General features: G+C 38.6%; 1 pseudogene; it reads left to right on the top strand.

Annotated features, from left to right (window-relative positions):
* The first annotated feature begins 8,183 nt into the window (after window positions 1–8,183).
* LOC146407185 (N-acetyllactosaminide alpha-1,3-galactosyltransferase-like 1) lies at window positions 8,184–11,653 on the top strand (annotated as a pseudogene).
* Window positions 11,654–18,236: the final 6,583 nt, after the last annotated feature.

Genomic DNA, 18,236 nt, shown 5'->3' with positions numbered 1-18,236 from the left:
TGAAGTGTAGTTGATTTACAATGCTGTGTTAATTTCTTCTGTACAGAAAAGTGACTCAGTTATACATATGTATATGTTATTTTTCATATTCTTTTACATCATGGCTTATCACAGGATATTGAATATAGTTCCCTGTGCTATACAGTACGACCTTGTTGTTAGCTTTTTAATCACTGTTTACAAGGATATATCTCTGAAAGAGTTCATATATTTTTAGGTTACTGGTCCTATAGGCTTTGAATTAATTATCAGTCTTGATACTTTGTCAGGGAAAAAATATATACATATGTAAACCAACTTTGGGGGCAGAATACACCCCAATGCATACTGATATCTTCTTTAGTACCTCTTTTTATTGTCACAGAAGCCCAAGTGAAATAGAACAAGTTTTACTGAATTTCCTTTACACAATCAGGGTAGACTTTGATAAAGGAATACAAAAAGAATATCACACACACTTTGCACCTAATCTAAAATGGATCCCTCCCAGGAGAGAATCTGCAGGTACTTCAAACAGAATAGGTGGATTCTTTGATTCAAGTCTGCCTTCTTCCTAAGGTTGAGCATTCTAGAATTACATACTTGGATTGATGGCCAAGATTCCATAAATTAATCTCTTACTAGAAGATGGCAAGAAAGTTGTTTTCTACTTTCCAAAAAGACTTTTTCTCTTTTTTATTCTAGCGGAGAATGAATATCAAATGGAAAATGCTGATATTGAGTGCATATGCTTTATCCCTGGCATTGATTAAACATCATTTTCGGTAAATACAGAAGACTGATGAGTCATTCTCTTTAATGATTGGCAGAGTTCATCTAAAATGCTGAGTTTGGGGTTTCTCTTGTAGCTCAGTGGGTTAAGGATCTGGTGTTGTCACTGCAGCAGTTCAGGTTGCTGCTGTGGTGAGGGTTTGATCCCTGGCCCAGGAACTTCCACATGTCATAGGCGCAGCCAAAAAGAATAACAGATTAAATAAATTAAATTAAATGCTGAGTTTTGTCCCAAAAATAGAAATAAATAATATTTCCTAAATTAATAGAAAATTACTTTCCCTTTGGGGAACAAATCAAATTATTATTTTTTCCATTTTTCAACATTCAGCAAATATTTATTGAGCACCTTCCTGGTGCTAGGCTGTGTTCTAAGTGCTGGGAAAACAGTAATAAACCAAAATGACTACTGTTATGAAGTTTTACATTCTAGGTGGAGAAGATGGGCAATAAGCAAAGAAATATTTAATGTTATGTCAGGAGCACTGTATTTTTGTAATAACACAAAGAAGAAATAAATAAAGCAAGGTAAGAGGAAAGAGAGTGTTTTGGGTGGCTATTTTAGATACATTTTATTTTAATTTATTCTTTCTTTTTCAGCCTCAGCCATGGCATATGGAAGTCCCCAGACCAGGAATTGAATCCAAGCTGCAGAAATACAAGATCCTTAACCCACTGCACCAGGCCAGGGATCTAACTGGCACTGCCACAGAGACAAGCTAGAACATTAACCCATTGCACCACAGCGGGAACTCCTAGATACATTTTAAACTACATTAAAGTTCCATCTAACAGGAATAAGACTCAAAGTAACCTGCTATAGAAATATAGCTATACTCAGAAGCACATTTGTTAACCTGATAAATTTCTCTCACATAGAAAAATTCAAATTCTTCCCTCCTCAGTGCCTTCCTTTTCATGATCTTTTTTTTTTTTTTAAAGCAATGTAATGCTACTGGATGCTATTTGAAAGTCAGCTAAATTGTGGAGCCAATGTCTTTTAAAATTAATTCTATTGCTTTGGTATCGTATTCTACATATTATTTGCCCTCCTGGGGTGTTGCGCCTTAATAGAAAGAACTCTTAGTCATTTGTAATAGTATTAATATCATCTTTTTGAAAATATGCTATCTTGATCAAAAAGGACATAATAGATCATTGCAGGCTTGGATTTCAGAACTGGAATGTCCTGTCAGAACTATATGCCATGTATTCCAGAAGAGTAGCATTATGCCTGGCACATAGTAGATGTTTACTAATTATCTGGCTAAGGAGTGAATGAAAGGATCTGAATTCTAGATATTTTTTTTTGTTATTCTAATTGCAATCAGCATTATTCAAATTTAACACTAAAATGCCTTTTTTTCCCCTGTATCTGAAGACTAAAGAAGAACCTACAGAAGATCCATTTCTGCTGGTAAGAATCTTTGTTCTATAAGTATTTTACAAACTCTATGGAGGGAAAACTGGCTGGAGTCAAGTGGATTCTAATGGTAATGACAATCAAAAAGAACAGAAAACTAGACTGAATTCTCTAGAAGTAATCACTGACAAATGCCTTGGGTATCATTCAGAAATGTTCTATGCACATGTGTATATGCATGCGTGTGAGTTTGCATGGATGAGTATAGGCATATATTTTGCAGTTTTGTTCCCAGGGCACACTCATCTGCTTATACCAGACAAAGTTTTTGACATTTGCTAGAGTTTAAGTATCTCTGTCCAGGATGATCTTTTTCTTTAGATTGATAACCATATTTTTCTTTAGTCAACCATGTTTTCTATCATTGATCATTATGTAGGACCCAAGGTGAAACCAAACTTAAAAGAAAAAAAAATAATTTTTTTTAAAGTTCTCCATTTGTCACTGTATATTTTTAATAAAGTTGGGCTTGGACAATTCAGATTTTAAAAGAGCACAAATCTTGAGCATTCCTATAATGAGATATCTTTGGCTAAAAACACCAATGAAATGTCAAAAAGGGATAATTATTTTTCTTCTTTTTTTAGGGTCACACTCACGTCATACACAATTTCCCAGACTAGGATTTGAATCGGAGCTGTAGCCGCTGGCCTACACCACAGCCACAGCAACGCCAGATCTGAGCTGGGTTTGCAACCTACACCACAGTTCACAGCAATGCTGGATCCTTAACCCACTGAGCAGGCCAGGGTTCGAAACTGCGTCCTCATGGATCCTAGTCGGATTTGTTACCACTGAGCCACAAAGGGAACTCCAGGGATCCATTTTTAAAGTTATTTTTTAAGGCTTCCCATCATGGCTCAGTAGTAACAAACCTGACTAGGATCCATGAGGATGTAGATTCAATCCCTGGCTTCACTCAGTGGGTTAAGGATCCAGCATTGCTGTGAGCTGTGGTGTAAGCTGAAGATGTGGCTCAGATCTGGCATTGCTGTGGCTGTGGTGCAGGTGCAGCTCCAATTCAACCCCTAGCCTGGGAACGTCCATATGTCCCGGGTGTGGCCCTCAAAAGACAAAAAAAAGCTATTCTTTAGTATTTGATTTTAAAATAATTATAGATTCACAGGAAGTTGCAAAGTTAGTACAAAGAAGTCACATGTATCTTTTACCCAATTTCTCCCTATGTTACATCTTACATAATCATCATGTAATAACAAAATAGGAAATCAATGTTGGGACACTGTATGTGTATAACTATGACATTTTATCTCATGTGTCAATTCATGCAATCACAGCAGTTAAGATACAAAACTATTCCATCACAAGGATCTCTGAGCTACCATTTATACCCACACCCAACTCTTCTCCCTGACTCTCCCCAACCCTTAGTACCACTAATCTATTTTTATCTCTATAATTTTGCCTCTTCGAAAATGTTTTTTAAGTGAAATAATATAGTATATGATGTATTGAGATGAGCTTTTTTCACTCAGCATAATGCTTTGAGATTCAGCTAGGTTGTTGCCCACAGTAATAGGTCATTCATTTTCTTGCTGTGTAGTATTTCATGAAGGGATGTACGAAAGTTTGCTGAGGCATTCACCTACCGAGGGACACTTTAAAAATTGTTCTTACTGAAGTAGAGTTTCTTTACAATGCCATGTAAATACACACACACACTCACACATATACATATATATATATGAGAATATAAATACATATTCTTTTTCAGATTCGTTTCCCTTGTAGGTTATTACAAAATATTGAGTATAGTACCCTGTGCTATAATAGGTCCTTGCTGGTTATCTATTTCATATACAGTAGTGGATATATGTTAATCCCAAACTCCTAATTTATCCCTCCCCCATTTCCCTTTGGTAATCATAAGTTTGTTTCCCATGTCTGTAGGTATATTTCTTTTTTTGTATATAAATTCATTTGTATAATTTTTTAAAGATTCCATTTATAAAAAATAGCATGTGATATTTCATATATTTGTCTCTAGGTCCACCCATGTTGCTTCAAATGGCATTATTTCATTCTTTCTTATGGCTGAGTAAATATTCTACTATATAAATATAGCACATCTTCTTTATCCATTAATCTGTCGATGGACATTTAGGTTGCTTCCATGTCTTGGCTATCATAAATAGTGCTTCAGTGAACAAACAACCCAATCAAAAAATGGGCAGAAGATCTAAATAGACATTTCTCCAAAGAAGACATACAGATAGCCAAAAGGTACATGAAAAGATGCTCATAATCTTAAAGAAATGCACATCAAAACTATAATGAAGCATCACCTCATACCTGTCAGAACGGCCTTCATCAAAAAGTCTACAAGTAATAAGTGCCAGAGAGGGTGTGGAGAAAAGGGAACCCTTCTATACTGTTGACAGGAATGTAGGTTGATAGAGCCACTATGGAGAACAGTATGGAGGTTCCTTAAAAAACTAAAAATAGAGCTACTATATGATCCTAAAATCCCACTCCTGGGCATATATCCAAAGAAAATCATAATTTGAAAAGCTACATACACCCCAATGTTCACTGCAGTGCAATAGCCAAGAAGCCAAGGGATATTTTGATTGACAGTTAGGTTCATCCCATTTGGGATTCACCCAGTTTATTGAATCTGTACATTCGTATCTTTTACCAAATTTTAGGGAATGTTCAGCCATTTTAAAAGTAATTTCTAGCCCCATCCTCTTTCTTCCCCTCTGGGACTCCAATTATATGAAGATTAGATCTTTCATTACAGTCCTACATGTTCTGAGATGCTGTGGGTTTTTGTTTGTATTTTCCTCTCTGTGGTTCAGTTTGAGTGATTCCTATTATTCTACCTTCAGGTTCACTGAATTTTTCCTCCATCCTCTCCATTCTACTGTTAAGATTATCCATTTAGTTTTTATTTCAGGAATTGTACGTTTAAGCTCTAAACTTTATATTTGGTTCTTCTTTTATCTTCTATATCCTTGATTTTCTATATCTTTGGCTTACTACTTCTTTGCTGTGACTTTCTACTTTTCATGTTTCAAGTATTTGTAATTGCCCATTGAGGCATTTTTACAATGACTGCTTTAAAGTCTTTGTCAGACAATACCAATATCTGTGTTATCAAGGCATCTTCTTATTGTCTTTTCTCATTCGAGTTGTATTCCTAATTCTTTTGTTGTTGTTGTTGTTGTTGTTGTTGTTGTTGTTGTTGCTATTGCTATTTCTTGGGCCGCTCCCGCGGCATGTGGAGGTTCCCAGGCTAGGGGTCCAATCCAAGCTGTAGCCACCAGCCTACGCCAGAGCCACAGCAACGTGGGATCCGAGCCGCGTCTGCAACCTACACCACAGCTCACGGCAACGCCGGATCGTTAACCCACTGAGCAAGGGCAGGGACCGAACCCGCAACCTCATGGTTCCTAGTCGGATTCGTTAACCACTGCGCCACGACGGGAACTCCCCTAATTCTTGGTATGACAACCATTTTTTTTTATTGAAACCTGAACATTTTGGGTATTATGAGACTCTGGTTCTTATTTAAATCTTGTATTTTCACAGGCATCCCCTAATACTGCTCCAGCTGGGAAATAGGTTGGCACCTCCCTGTTACTGTCAATTGAAGGGTGAAATTTCAGGTTCTCAATTCTGCCTCCATTGGAACTCAGTGGAGAGGTGTTCCTTGTAACTAATGAGATGAGAGTTTAGGCTCCCCACAGGGTCTCCACTGACACTGACCACGGGAAAATGGCCACACTTGCTGAGAAGTGGTGAAGGTTCTAACCCCCACTAACCTGTTCCAACTCCACGCCAGTAAGGAGGGGAGGGGAGCCTCATTACAGTCTGGTGAGGGTGGAAGTTTAAGTTCTCCACATGGCCTTTGCTGGAGAGATGGATAATGGGGGGCACAGTTTGTCTGTGGTATTGGGCTGGGTACAGGGATTAGTATTTAAAGTTTTGTGTCTTGCTGGGTTGCCCTTTTCCTGGTCCTTTAGTTGTAAAGACTAGGCTTTTCTCATGGCTCTTTTTGTGTCTATACTCATTAGCATTTCTGGGTTGCTCACTTCTCTTGCACCCAATATGGGATACATGGGGCAGAAAACCCAGGGAACTCATTGCCATGTCGATCCTTGAGTTCCAAGTTGCCTACCTGAACTGCCTTCTCTTTCAGAGTCTTCGTTTGCTTGCTTTCTATATAATGACCAGGGTTTTTAGATATACTTAGTGGTAGCAATAGGGGAAATTGGGACTATTCCATTTTTCTGGAAGCACAAGTCACTTAAAGTTATTTTATAAAAATCCCCAGTTTATGAAAGTAAATTCCCTCATTACCTTGTTAATTATGTAATTAACTTTTAAAAGTACAAAAACTTAGGTGCATCCTATCTTTAAGAGGAAGTTCATGACAAATATCTGGACCCCAACTCCAACCCCTTTATTTTAATGCATAAGAGTATTTATCATATAATAAGCTACTAATGTTTGATAAATTAAATATGCATTTTTCTATGAATATGTATTATCTTTCTGGCTCTGTTAATTTTTAAGATATATCCTCCCCTGCCCCCCAAGAACCGTACTGTTCCTTGCCTTCCTTCCCTTGGTCATAACCTCCTCACCCTACACCACTTTCCTAATGCAGCACTTATCCTCCCAGACTCAGTTTACATATTTCTTCTCCAAGTGGTTTTCCCTAATCCCAAATCTAGTTTGGATAGCTCATTTATATGGTCCCATGGAGATCTGTTTTCCTATTGGCACTTATTACTCTGTATTGTAATTATCTACTTAATAGCATCTTTCCCACTCTCAGCTTCCTGAGGGCAAGAGCTGATCTAAATTTTCAGTTATAGAACTCCAAACAGTGCCTGTCATATTATAGGGCTATGACATATATTTGTTGAATGAGTGGATTGTTCTTAACTTGATTTTCTCTTTGTATCCAGGGATCAAGAAGCAAGAGAACCTCAGCTCTCAGACTGGTTTAAACCTAAGTAAGAACAAAAAATTCTGCTCATAAAATAATAATAATGATGATAATAACTTTATTTGAATGGGAGAAATCTTTTTTCATCATCAAATTTTAGCTATCCTCTGAGGTTTCTGGGACTTGGAATTTCTACTTTTAAGGCTTTTATATAAATCCTAGGGCCTATTTATTGAAAATTAGGCAATTAAAGTTCATAATGACAAAGCTGTTATCTGGTTTAACATTCCTGGAATGTTAATAAACATTCTTTTATTAGGGAAAAGAAAAAATCTCTTTAGTAACAGCCTGAAAATGCCATTAATGATGGCTTTGGGTTTTGGCATTAACATTTGGGGGAGAATTTCATTCTTTATAAGGGCTGTATACCACAATTTAATTAGCCATTCCCTGTTGGTTTTGTACTGTTTGCAATTTGGGGGCTACTGTAAGTAATATTTCAATGAATATCCTTGACTATTATAGGATAGCAAATATTTGGCAGCAAATATTTAATCCCTGGGGTTCTATATGCAGCCCTCCTTGCCATCATTGTGTAACTGCCTCTTGATAATAAAGATCAGCCATCCCAGCCAGTGAAGTAATGCCATTTTCTGCTTTTTTTTGTTGTTGTTGTTGTTGTTGTTGTTGTTGTTATTGTTGCTATTTCTTGGGCCGCTCCCACGGCATATGGAGGTTCCCAGGCTAGGGGTTGAATCGGAGCTGTAGCCACCGGCCTACGCCAGAGCCACAGCAACGCGGGATCCGAGCCGCATCTGCAACCTACACCACAGCTCACGGCAACGCTGGATCGTTAACCCACTGAGCAAGGGCAGGGACCGAACCCGCAACCTCATGGTTCCTAGTCGGATTCGTTAACCACTGCGCCACGACGGGAACTCCCCATTTTCTGCTTCTTAACTAAGCAGCATGAAGAATCCCAGTGACCTGCTATCAGGTTCCTAGAACCATGACTTATTTCCTTCCTTGGGGTCTAGTCGATATAAACCTACTGAATCTAAGGTCACAATCATGGCAAGTAAACATTCTGTAAGTGAGTTGTTAGAAGCAATCATGAGCTAGAATATCTTCACATCCATCTTGCTTTATGGACCATGTATTTTAGCCTTGGAAGGAACAGTACCTCATATCGCTCATTTATTCAAAGCATGAGTGGTGTACTGTAGGACAGTACATCAACATTTCAGGGAACTATCTCTGAACTAACACTGAATTGAGACATTCCCCAGCCATTTCACCTTCTACCAGGCCAGCTGCTCTAGACAATGAGGCACATTAGTCAAACCAGAGAACTTCATGGAAGTGAGCCAAATGCCATACTATTTTCACCATGAGCTGTACCTTAGGTAGAGGTAACGTTATGTGCGATATGATGGCAATGAATAAGATGTCTGCAAGTCCACAAAGCTGACAGATGTGTAGGCAGAGAAAGCAAATGTCTATCCAGAACATGAAACATTCCCCTGAGAGAAAGGTGCTATCCTTTCATCATGGGTCTAGTATAATCAAGCAGCCATCAGTTGGCTGCTGTCCCTGAAGAATGGTGTCATATAGTGAGCTCAGAGTTGGCCCCTGCTATTGGCAGGTTGGGCACTCATCACTGAGGGATATTCATGCATAATCTCCACTGGAGTCCAAGTAGCTGGGGCCATTCTGTATATAGACACTAAGCCAGCCACAAGGGAGGCTAGGCAAGACATCTGGCTAACATCTAGAGGGTAGGTCATCTGGTCCACTGAAAGCCACCTTTGCAGGGGATGTCCTCTGGCCAGAGTTTACCTTCCAGGTGAAGAGTTTCATATCTATAATGTAAATCTAATGACTCTTAAGTCTCTTCTTCCTCTTCTGTTTTATCAAACAATTTCTAAACAAAGGTTTGTAATTGCTTTGTTTGTAATCTTTCATTCTGGAAGCAAATATTTAATCTGATCTAACGAGGAAAGAAGGATAATCTTCAATCCCTTTCATTCTCTCAAATAGATATTGATTTGCATGTGTAGCATGCCTAATTTCTAAGCATCATCACTGTAACAAGGATATATCTGGCCAGTTTTAAGGTGGAGTTTGAGACTTATGAGTCAAATATAAGTGCATGACTATTAATTTGAAGAACAGAGAGGTCTAAAAATAAATGTGTGATAAATAAATATATAAGCTAAAACAGTAAGAGGGTCACTTTTGAAGAATTTGTTATTATATTATTATCAATATACTATTACGGGTTGCCAAATCCTACCCTTGTCCAGGTCTGGATTTGTGGTTAAAACCTGCAGTCACTAATAACAAAGTAGTTTCTCACTTTGTATTCAGTTCCTTCCAAAATGAAGGCCTTAATTGGCTTTAAGAGATTAAATGCCCTGCCTTCAGCCAAACTATTTATGACTGCTGCTACTACTGCTGTCGTTTTGTTATTGTTAGAAGCAAATCTAATGTCACTCTTCCTTTATGGAATAATGATATTTTCTTCCAGCTTACAGTGATGGGCCTAAAACATTAAGGAGAAGGTGAAAAGAAAATACTTTGGATCTTCTAGGAAAAGAGGAGAAAGAAAGAGGGGAAGGATGAAGAGGGCAGGGAGAGAAAGATGTAAGGATACAAGAGTGCTGTCTGCTTTAGGCAACAATCAGAGAAATGTCCAGACAGTGGAATACTCCACTTTAAGCTGCAGAGCGCAAAGAAAAAAAAAATCCCTGGGCTCAAAAGGCCCTATGGGAGTTCCCGTCGTGGCGCAGTGGTTAACGAATCCGACTAGGAACCATGAGGTTGCGAGTTCGGTCCCTGCTCTTGCTCAGTGGGTTAACGATCCGGCGTTGCCATGAGCTGTGGTGTAGGTTGCAGATGCGGCTCGGATCCCGCGTTGCTGTGGCTCTGGCGTAGGCCGGTGGCTACAGCTCCGATTCAACCCCTAGCCTGGGAACCTCCATATGCCGCGGGAGCGGCCCAAGAAATAGCAACAACAACAACAACAAAAGACAAAAGACAAAAAAAAAAAAAAAAAAAAAAAAAAGGCCCTATGGTTTAATGACTAAAGCATAGATTCTGAAGCTCAATTGGTTGATATAGAGCCCTGACTGCCATTTATTAGCTGTGTGATACTAAGCAAATCACTCAACCAATCTGTGCCTAAATTTCCTCATTTGAAAACATGGATAATAATAGTACTTACGTTATAGGACAATTCAAGGATTAAAAGAGTAATGGAAAGCACTTAATCACCATGACTAGCACATATTAAGTACTTGATAATCATTAGCTATTATCACTTGGACAATAAATTTTCCTGTCATAATAAAGTGGTACCTGTTTAATTTATTTCTTGACTGTTCAACAGAGAACGTTCTGGCTTGCTCCAGTCATACGGGAAGGAACTTACAATAGACAGGTCCTGGAAAAATATTACAGAAGGCTGAACATTACTATAGGCTTGGCTGTACTACATGCTTCTGGAAAGCAGGTGCTCCTTTTCTGTTTTTTTAATTTTGAAAAAAATGTAGTTAAGCACCCACAGTCTTTCTATATTCAAAGAGCTATTCCTACTTAATTCTAATCATTATTTCTGGCTTACCTGTATAATTATTTTTAGTAATTACTTTCTCTAGCCATGTCTGAGTCCTTAACACTACTTGGGAATCCTTTCATTAGTATCTAGTAGCTCTTTTCTTCACCACAAAGTTCTAGATCCAACTGCTCTACCCTTACCTACTGATAGTTGTTAAGCAACAATGACACATGTGTTAGCATGTTTAAGTGACAGGTAATTTCCTCATGATTTTCAGCAAAATACATCTTTTCTGCTGTGTGCGTTTCATGTTTCACAGGTTTTCAGCTCAGGACCTGCAAGAGTTCCTCCACTCTGCTAATAAGCACTTTATGACTGGCTACAATGTTATCTTTTACATCTTGGTGGATAATTTCACCACACTGTCTCCCATAGAGTTAGGTCCCCTTAGAACATTTAAAGTATTTTTTGGTGTCCAAAGGTGGTATATGGGAAGACATTCATTTCATATATAAGAAGAATATATGACTATACCTTAAACACATCCAGCATGAAGTCAACTTTCTCTTCGTGATGACTGCAAACCAGATGTTCAAGGATGACTTTGGAGTGGAAACCCTGGGAGACTCTGGAGCTCAACTTAGCGCATGGTAGTATTTTTAAAATGCTAAAAATTTCCCTTATGAGAGACCTAAATCAGCAGCTTTCATCCCTTTTGAAGAGGGAGATTTTTACTATCATAGTGCAATTGTTGGTGGCACAGTCCAGGAGGTTTTAGACCTTCTTAAAGAATATCAGGAAGGAACTATTCAAGATATCAAAAATAGACTTAGCAGCACATATGAGCATCACCTAAACAAATATTTTTTTTATCAAGAAACCCACTAAGCTGTTATCACCAGAATACAATTGGGATCCAAGTTTTAAAACTCCTCCACAAATTAAGTGTGTTAAGATAGCATGGCAGCCAAAAAGTATTTGATGGTTATATCATTAGATTTGTGGAATAATAAATTAATGACAACAATTCCTCAAATATAAAACTTATTAGAATTTTCATTGTATTAGACTTATAAAAACGTGCAACCTTCCAAAATGTTTCTCTCCTTGCAATTTTGAACCATCTAAATCTACCTATGCTGGATTAAGAGTAAATGAATGTTATTTAATGTTAATGCACAGTGATGTTACTATATATATTATAAATAATGTATAAATACTTTCTGAGGCATAAAATGGATGTTTTATGAAGAAACACAACCAGAATCTAGTTCAGAAAACAATAATAGATAAATAGGTAGATAGGTAGATAAACAGATACACATACACAAACTATCAAAGGAGGATATGCGTAAGGGGAAAAATATTCATCAACTCACTCATCAAATATTTACTCAATTTTTTAGAGTTGGGATATGTATTGACTTGTTATTAATCTCTTCAATTAGTATGCACTCTATCTAGTATCTGATTGAACTTAAGTGAACTAGAGACTTTCTGTCAAATATATATCTTACTTTTATTGTTTCAAATATGTTGAGTTCATTTTTTTAATGCTACAAGAATTTTATTTTAAAAAATTAGATATCTAAGTGTTCTAAACAGAAAAAAAAATTAGATATCTAATGATTCCATGGTAAATATATCAGGTACAGTCAGGGATGTTTCAAAAATATATATTGTGCCCTTGAGCAGCCTACAATATAACAAAGGGAGATAAAACTAATCATAAATATCTCTTTTACAAGTTTATAAGTGCTAAAAACCCATAAGGAAGACACGGCTAGGATGGCACAGTGGTTAAGGAAAGGGAGTAATCACCTCCTTCAGAATCTTTCTGTAGTTATACCCACTATGTTTCCATAAATTAATGGGGCATTATAGCATAGTTATAAGAACTAGAGGTTTTAAAGTCAAAATAAGCTATTATTTTAATCCTCTTTTATTTTTTGTTTGTTTATTTGTTTTTACAGCCACCCCTGCAGGATATGGAAGTTCCTGGGGTAGGAACTGAATCAGAGCTGCAGCTGCCAGCCTACACCACAGCCACAGCTGGATTTCAGCCCCATTTGCAACCTACACTGCAGCTTGCAGCAACACCAGATCCTTAACCCACTGATCGAAGGCTGGGAATCAAATCCATATCCTCAGATACTAGTCGGGTTCTTAACCCTCTGAGCCACAAAGGGAACTCCTATTTTAATCCTCTTTTATGGGAGAAAAACTGAGGCTTAGTAAGTAGTCTATAAAAGGCAAGGATTATTAGCTATTAAAACACTAAAATTATAAGGAATATTGATGATGACTGTGGCAGGCAGACTTATGAAGGTTCCCAATGATCCCTCTATCCTGGTATTTGTGTCCTTGTATAGTCCTCTTCCACCACCACCCACCTGTAGTGTGAGGTCAATGTAGTGACTTTCTTCCAACCTATGGAAGGACCAAGATGATGGGACGTCCCTTTTTTTTTTTTTTTTTTAACAGCATATGGAAGTTCCCAGGCTAGGGGTCGAATTGGAGCCGCACCTGCAATCCTATGCTACAGGCACAGCATACTGGATCCCAGCTGCATCTGTGACCTACACCACAGCTTGCAGCAACACCAGATCTTTAACCCACTGAGCAAGACCCACTACGTTGAGATCTGAACCTGCTGAAGCACAAAGGAACCTCCGATGTCACTCTAATGATTGGGTTACATAAGACTGTGATTTCTTTTCTTTTCTTTTTTTTTTTTTTTTTTTTTTTTTTTTTGTCTTTTCTATGGCCGCACCTGAGGCATATGGAGGTTCCCAGCCTAGGGTCCAACTGGAGCTGTAGCTGCTGGCCTGCGCCAGAGCTGCAGCAGCATGGGATCCAAGCTGCATCTGTGACCTACACCATAGCTCACGGCAATGCCGGATCCTTAAGCCACTGAGTGAGGCCAGGGATCGAACCTGAAACCTCATGGTTCCTAGTTGGATTCATTAACCACTGAGTCACAATGGGAACTCCCAAGACTGTGATTTCTATCTTACTAGCAGATCCTCTTTCTTGCTGTCTTCGATGAAGGAAGTTGAAATGTTAGAGAGTCCCTCACAGCAAGGAACTGGGGGAAGTTATCAGCCAATAGCTAGAAAGGAACCGAGGAACTGAGGGTCCAACAACCCTCAAGGAACTAAATTCTAACAACCATGTAAATGAGTTTAGAAGCAGATCTTTCCCCAGTTGAGTCTTCAAGTGAAATCTTATCTCCAGACATCTTGATTGCAACCTTGTGAGAGTCCCGGAAGTAGAAGATCCAGCTTAACCCCTGCCCAGATTCCTGAATCACCGAAACTGTGGGATAATAAATGTGTGCTACTTTAAGACATCAAGTTTTGGGATAATTTGTTATGCAGCAATAGGTAACTAATAGAGATGTCATACCTGGAAGTGAGGTGATGCCATAAAAAGACACTAAAATGGTGGTGGGAATGGTATTGGAACTGGGCAGTGGATGGAAGCTGGAAAGACTTTCCAGCATGTGATAGAGAAAGCCTAAACTGCTTCGAGCAGACTGTTAGTAGAAATCTGAACTTTGAGGATATTGCCAGTGAGAGCTCAAAAGGACCCGAGGGACCTATAACTGGTAATTGGATGAAGGGGCACCTTTGTAAGGCAGTGACAGAAAGCACCGTCCAGTTACATGAAAAATAGAACATGTATCTAATGAGCCTGGTTTTGTAGATGAGGAGATTTCTAAGCTTTCTTCCTGCTATTTATATTTAAATGCGTGGAAATAGACTGAGGAAAAACTATAAAAGAAAATAGCCTATTTCTTTGTGACTTCTGGCCTTAGACAAGATGACAAAGACTCACTTTCCCTGTTATTCCCCTCTAAATACAACTTAAAATCCTGGAAACAATTATAGACAACCATAAAAGGACTCTGAAAGGTAGAAAGAGGAAGGCAGGCCGGCTACGGAACTTAGAACTTGAGGAACAACATGGTGGCGAGTTCCCTGCGATTTCTTTTTATCTCCCATATATCCCAGCTCCATCTTCACTCCATACATGGCTGGCCCTGCTCTGCCTACACCAGCAGCACCTGCAAGAGTGGGCAGCTAATTCCATCCAGAAGCACCAACAAGTTGAGTGTCTCCTGGCCCTCCACTCAGCAGTAGAGGGAGACTCATATCCAGCATCTCCTGGTCTCCATTCAGTGGCAAAGGATGAACCCCCAGCACTACCACCAGACACAGAAGGAGGCCCAGGTAGATGCTTCCCTCTTTCAGTGGTACTGGCCCAGATCAAATAAGAAACTTGTTGGCACCAGGTGACCTAGAGAGAAGGCCCTGAAAAACTCACCATCCTACAGGCTCACCATCCTCCAGAGGCTCACCACTTGGCAGCGCTGGGGAGCCTAGGAAAGCACCTTCCACCCACCTCAGGCATCACCATCAGTGGTTAGGCAGGTATTGCATGGTACCCTGGAGAACAGCCTCTGGGAAGCATTCACTACCCCATGGCCCAGCATCTCCCACACATCCCCTAACAGGAGCTGCCTGGGAAAGTGCACTCAGCCCCTGCAGGCAGCATCATCAGGCTCAAGCAGGAGTGCTACTAGTGCCAGGTGAACGAAGTAGACCAGAAAAGCACTGTATAGGATCTGAAACCTATATTGTCATTGGAACCACAGCCAAAAAAAGTAAGCTAAGGACTATGCACTAAACATAAACAAGGTGACTGCTTGCTGAAGTAAAAGACTTAAATAGGGTCTTATAACTCAATTCTCAGAAAGTCCAGAATACAACAGGAAAAAAAAAAAATCACTCATCATACCAAGAAGCAGAAAAGTCACAACCTAAATAAGAAAAGGCAATCAAGCGATGCCAATAGAGAGATGAATCAGGTGTTGGAATTATCTGACAAAGATTTTAGAGCATCCATCATCAAATAGTGCTTCAACAAGCAATTCCAAGTTATCTCATAACAAATGAAAAATAGAAAACTTTAGCAAAAACATTTCTAACTGTAGAAGGACATATACCATACACTATCATTTATATATTACTTTATAAATCACAAAGTTAATCTACATACTATTTAGGGATATATACATATGGCAAAAATATAAAGATATGAATTGCAAGAAGGATCACCAAATTTGTGATTGTGGTTACCTTTGTGATAGAAAAGAAACACAATTAGAAAGGGATACACAGTATACTTCGGCTAGATATGAAACGTTTCACTCCTTAAGCTTGAAATGAAATGTTTCACTTCTTAAGCTTGATTTGTTGGTACATGTTCATTATAACAGTCTTCACATTTTTATGTCTGAAATATTTCATAAGAAAAATGACTTTATTAAAACACTCTACTAAGTGATGGTCTGTCTCTTATAGTTTGAAACAAAGCATTAGAGCTTAATGTGGTTAAGTTTTGCTTTAACTTTTAAAGTTTCAAAAAATATAAATATAAAATATAAACAAAAGAAGTAGAGAATTAGAATATCTCAAAGAATTTCAGTAGAAGGGGAAAATATCTTTTCACAAAAATAACTCTAGACTCTTACCTCATACCTTCTACAAAAATAAAAATCATTCAAACATCTAAATATAAGAGATAAAACGCTAAAATTCTTAGAAGAAAACATAAGGATAAATCATGACCTTGGATTTGGCACTGGTTTCTTTAACATCAAAAATACAAGCGAAAAAGAAAAAAATATATAGTGTACCCCCTCAAAGTTCAAAACTTTTGTGTATCAAAGGACATGATCAAGAAAGTTAAAAGACAACCACAGAATGGGAAAAAATATTTGCAAATAATTTATCTGATAAGTCTAGTATCTTCCTGGCTCTAGACTTCTATATAAAGAATTCTTGGGGAGTTCCTGTCGTGGTGCAGTGATTAACGAATCCAACTAAGAACCAAGAGGTTGCGGGTTCAATCTCTGGCCTTGCTCAGTGGGTTAACGATCCGGCGTTGCCGTGAGCTGTGGTGTAGGTCGCAGACACGACTCGGATCCCGCGTTGCTGTGGCTCTGGAGTAGGCTGGTGGCTACAGCTCTGATTTGACCTCTAGCCTGGGAACCTCCATATGCCGCGGGTGTGGCCCAAGAAATGGCAAAAAGACGAAAAAAAAAAAAAAAAGAATTCTTGGAGTTCTCTGGTAGCTCAGTAGGTTAAGGATCCAGCATTGTATTGCTGCGGCACAGATTCCTGGCCTGGGAACTTCCACATGTTGCAAGTGTGGACAAAACCAAAAATAATAATAATAATTCTCACATCTCAAACAACAGGACAAACAACCCAATTTACAAATGGAATGAACATTTCCCAAATATATGTATATATATAAATGGCCAAAAAGCACATGAAAAGATGCTTGTTGATGCCACAGCAAGAACTCCTATTTGCAGAATTTTTGATGATGGCCACTCAGGTGTGAGGAGATACCTCATTGTAGTTTTAACTTGCATTTCTTTGGTAATTAGCAGTATGGAGCATATTTTCATGCGCCTGTTGGCCATCTGTATGTCTTTAGAGAAAGGCCTATTTAGGACTTCTGCCCATGTTTTTGACTGGGTTGGTTGGGCTTTTTATATTAAGCTGTATGAGCTGTGAAGCCATCTGATCCTGGACTTTTGTCTTTTGGAAGGTTTTGTTTTTTATTTTTATTTCTTTAGCCGCACTGGCAGGATGGATGTCGAAGTTCCCAGGCCAGGGATCAAGTTCCCACCACAGCAGCAATCTGAGCCACAGCAGTAACAATGCCAGATCCTTAACCCACTGTGCCACCAGGGGAACTCCCTGTTGCAAGTTTTTAAATCACAGTTTCAATATCAGTACTTGTGATGGGTCTGTTCATATTTTATATTTCTTCCTGGCTCAGTCTTGGGAAATCGTGCCTTTCTAAAAATTTGTCCATTTCTTCCAAGTTGTCCATATTATTGTTATATTGCTGCTTGTAGTACTCTCTTATGAGTCGTAATTTCTGTAACTTCTCCTTTTTAATTTCTAATTTCACTGATTTGGGCCCTCTCCCTTTTTTCTTGATGACTCTGGATAAAGGTTTATCAGTTCCATTTATCTATTCAAAGAAACAGCTTTTAGTTTCATTGACACTTTCTCTCTTTTTAAGTTTCATTCTCATTTATCTCTGAATTTATGGTTTCTTTTCTTCTACTAACTTTGGCTTTTGTTTGTTCTTCTTTCTCTAGCTCCTTTAGGCATAAGGTCAGTTGCTTATTTGAGATTTTTCTTGATTCCTGAGGTAAGTTTGTATCACAATAAACTATAGGTTTTGGATCATTGTGTTTTTCATTTTCATTTGTCTCTGGATATTTTTTATCTCCTCTGCGATTTCTTCAGTGATCCATTGTTATTTAGCAGCATATTTATTTATTTATTGCCCTTGGTCCTGGCGAACATGAGGCTTTGTGCTCCCCCTTTAAGAGTGAAGTCTCTATTTCTACCAATCCTGTGGCGCTTCTGCAATCAAACCCTGCTGACCTTCAAAGCCAAATGCTCTGGGGGCTCCTCTTCCTGGTGCCGGGCTCCTAGGTTGGGAGGCCAGACATGGTCTCAGAACTCTAT

This window comes from Sus scrofa, chromosome 1 (assembly GCF_054392235.1).
Source record: "Sus scrofa isolate SSC_HxYL_T2T_F1_AM1 chromosome 1, Sscrofa_HxYL_maternal_Yorkshire_Landrace_v2.0, whole genome shotgun sequence".
NCBI lineage: Eukaryota > Metazoa > Chordata > Mammalia > Artiodactyla > Suidae > Sus > Sus scrofa.
The sequence above is the reverse complement of the archived record's forward strand: the minus strand, read 5'-3'. Positions and strand labels throughout refer to the sequence as shown.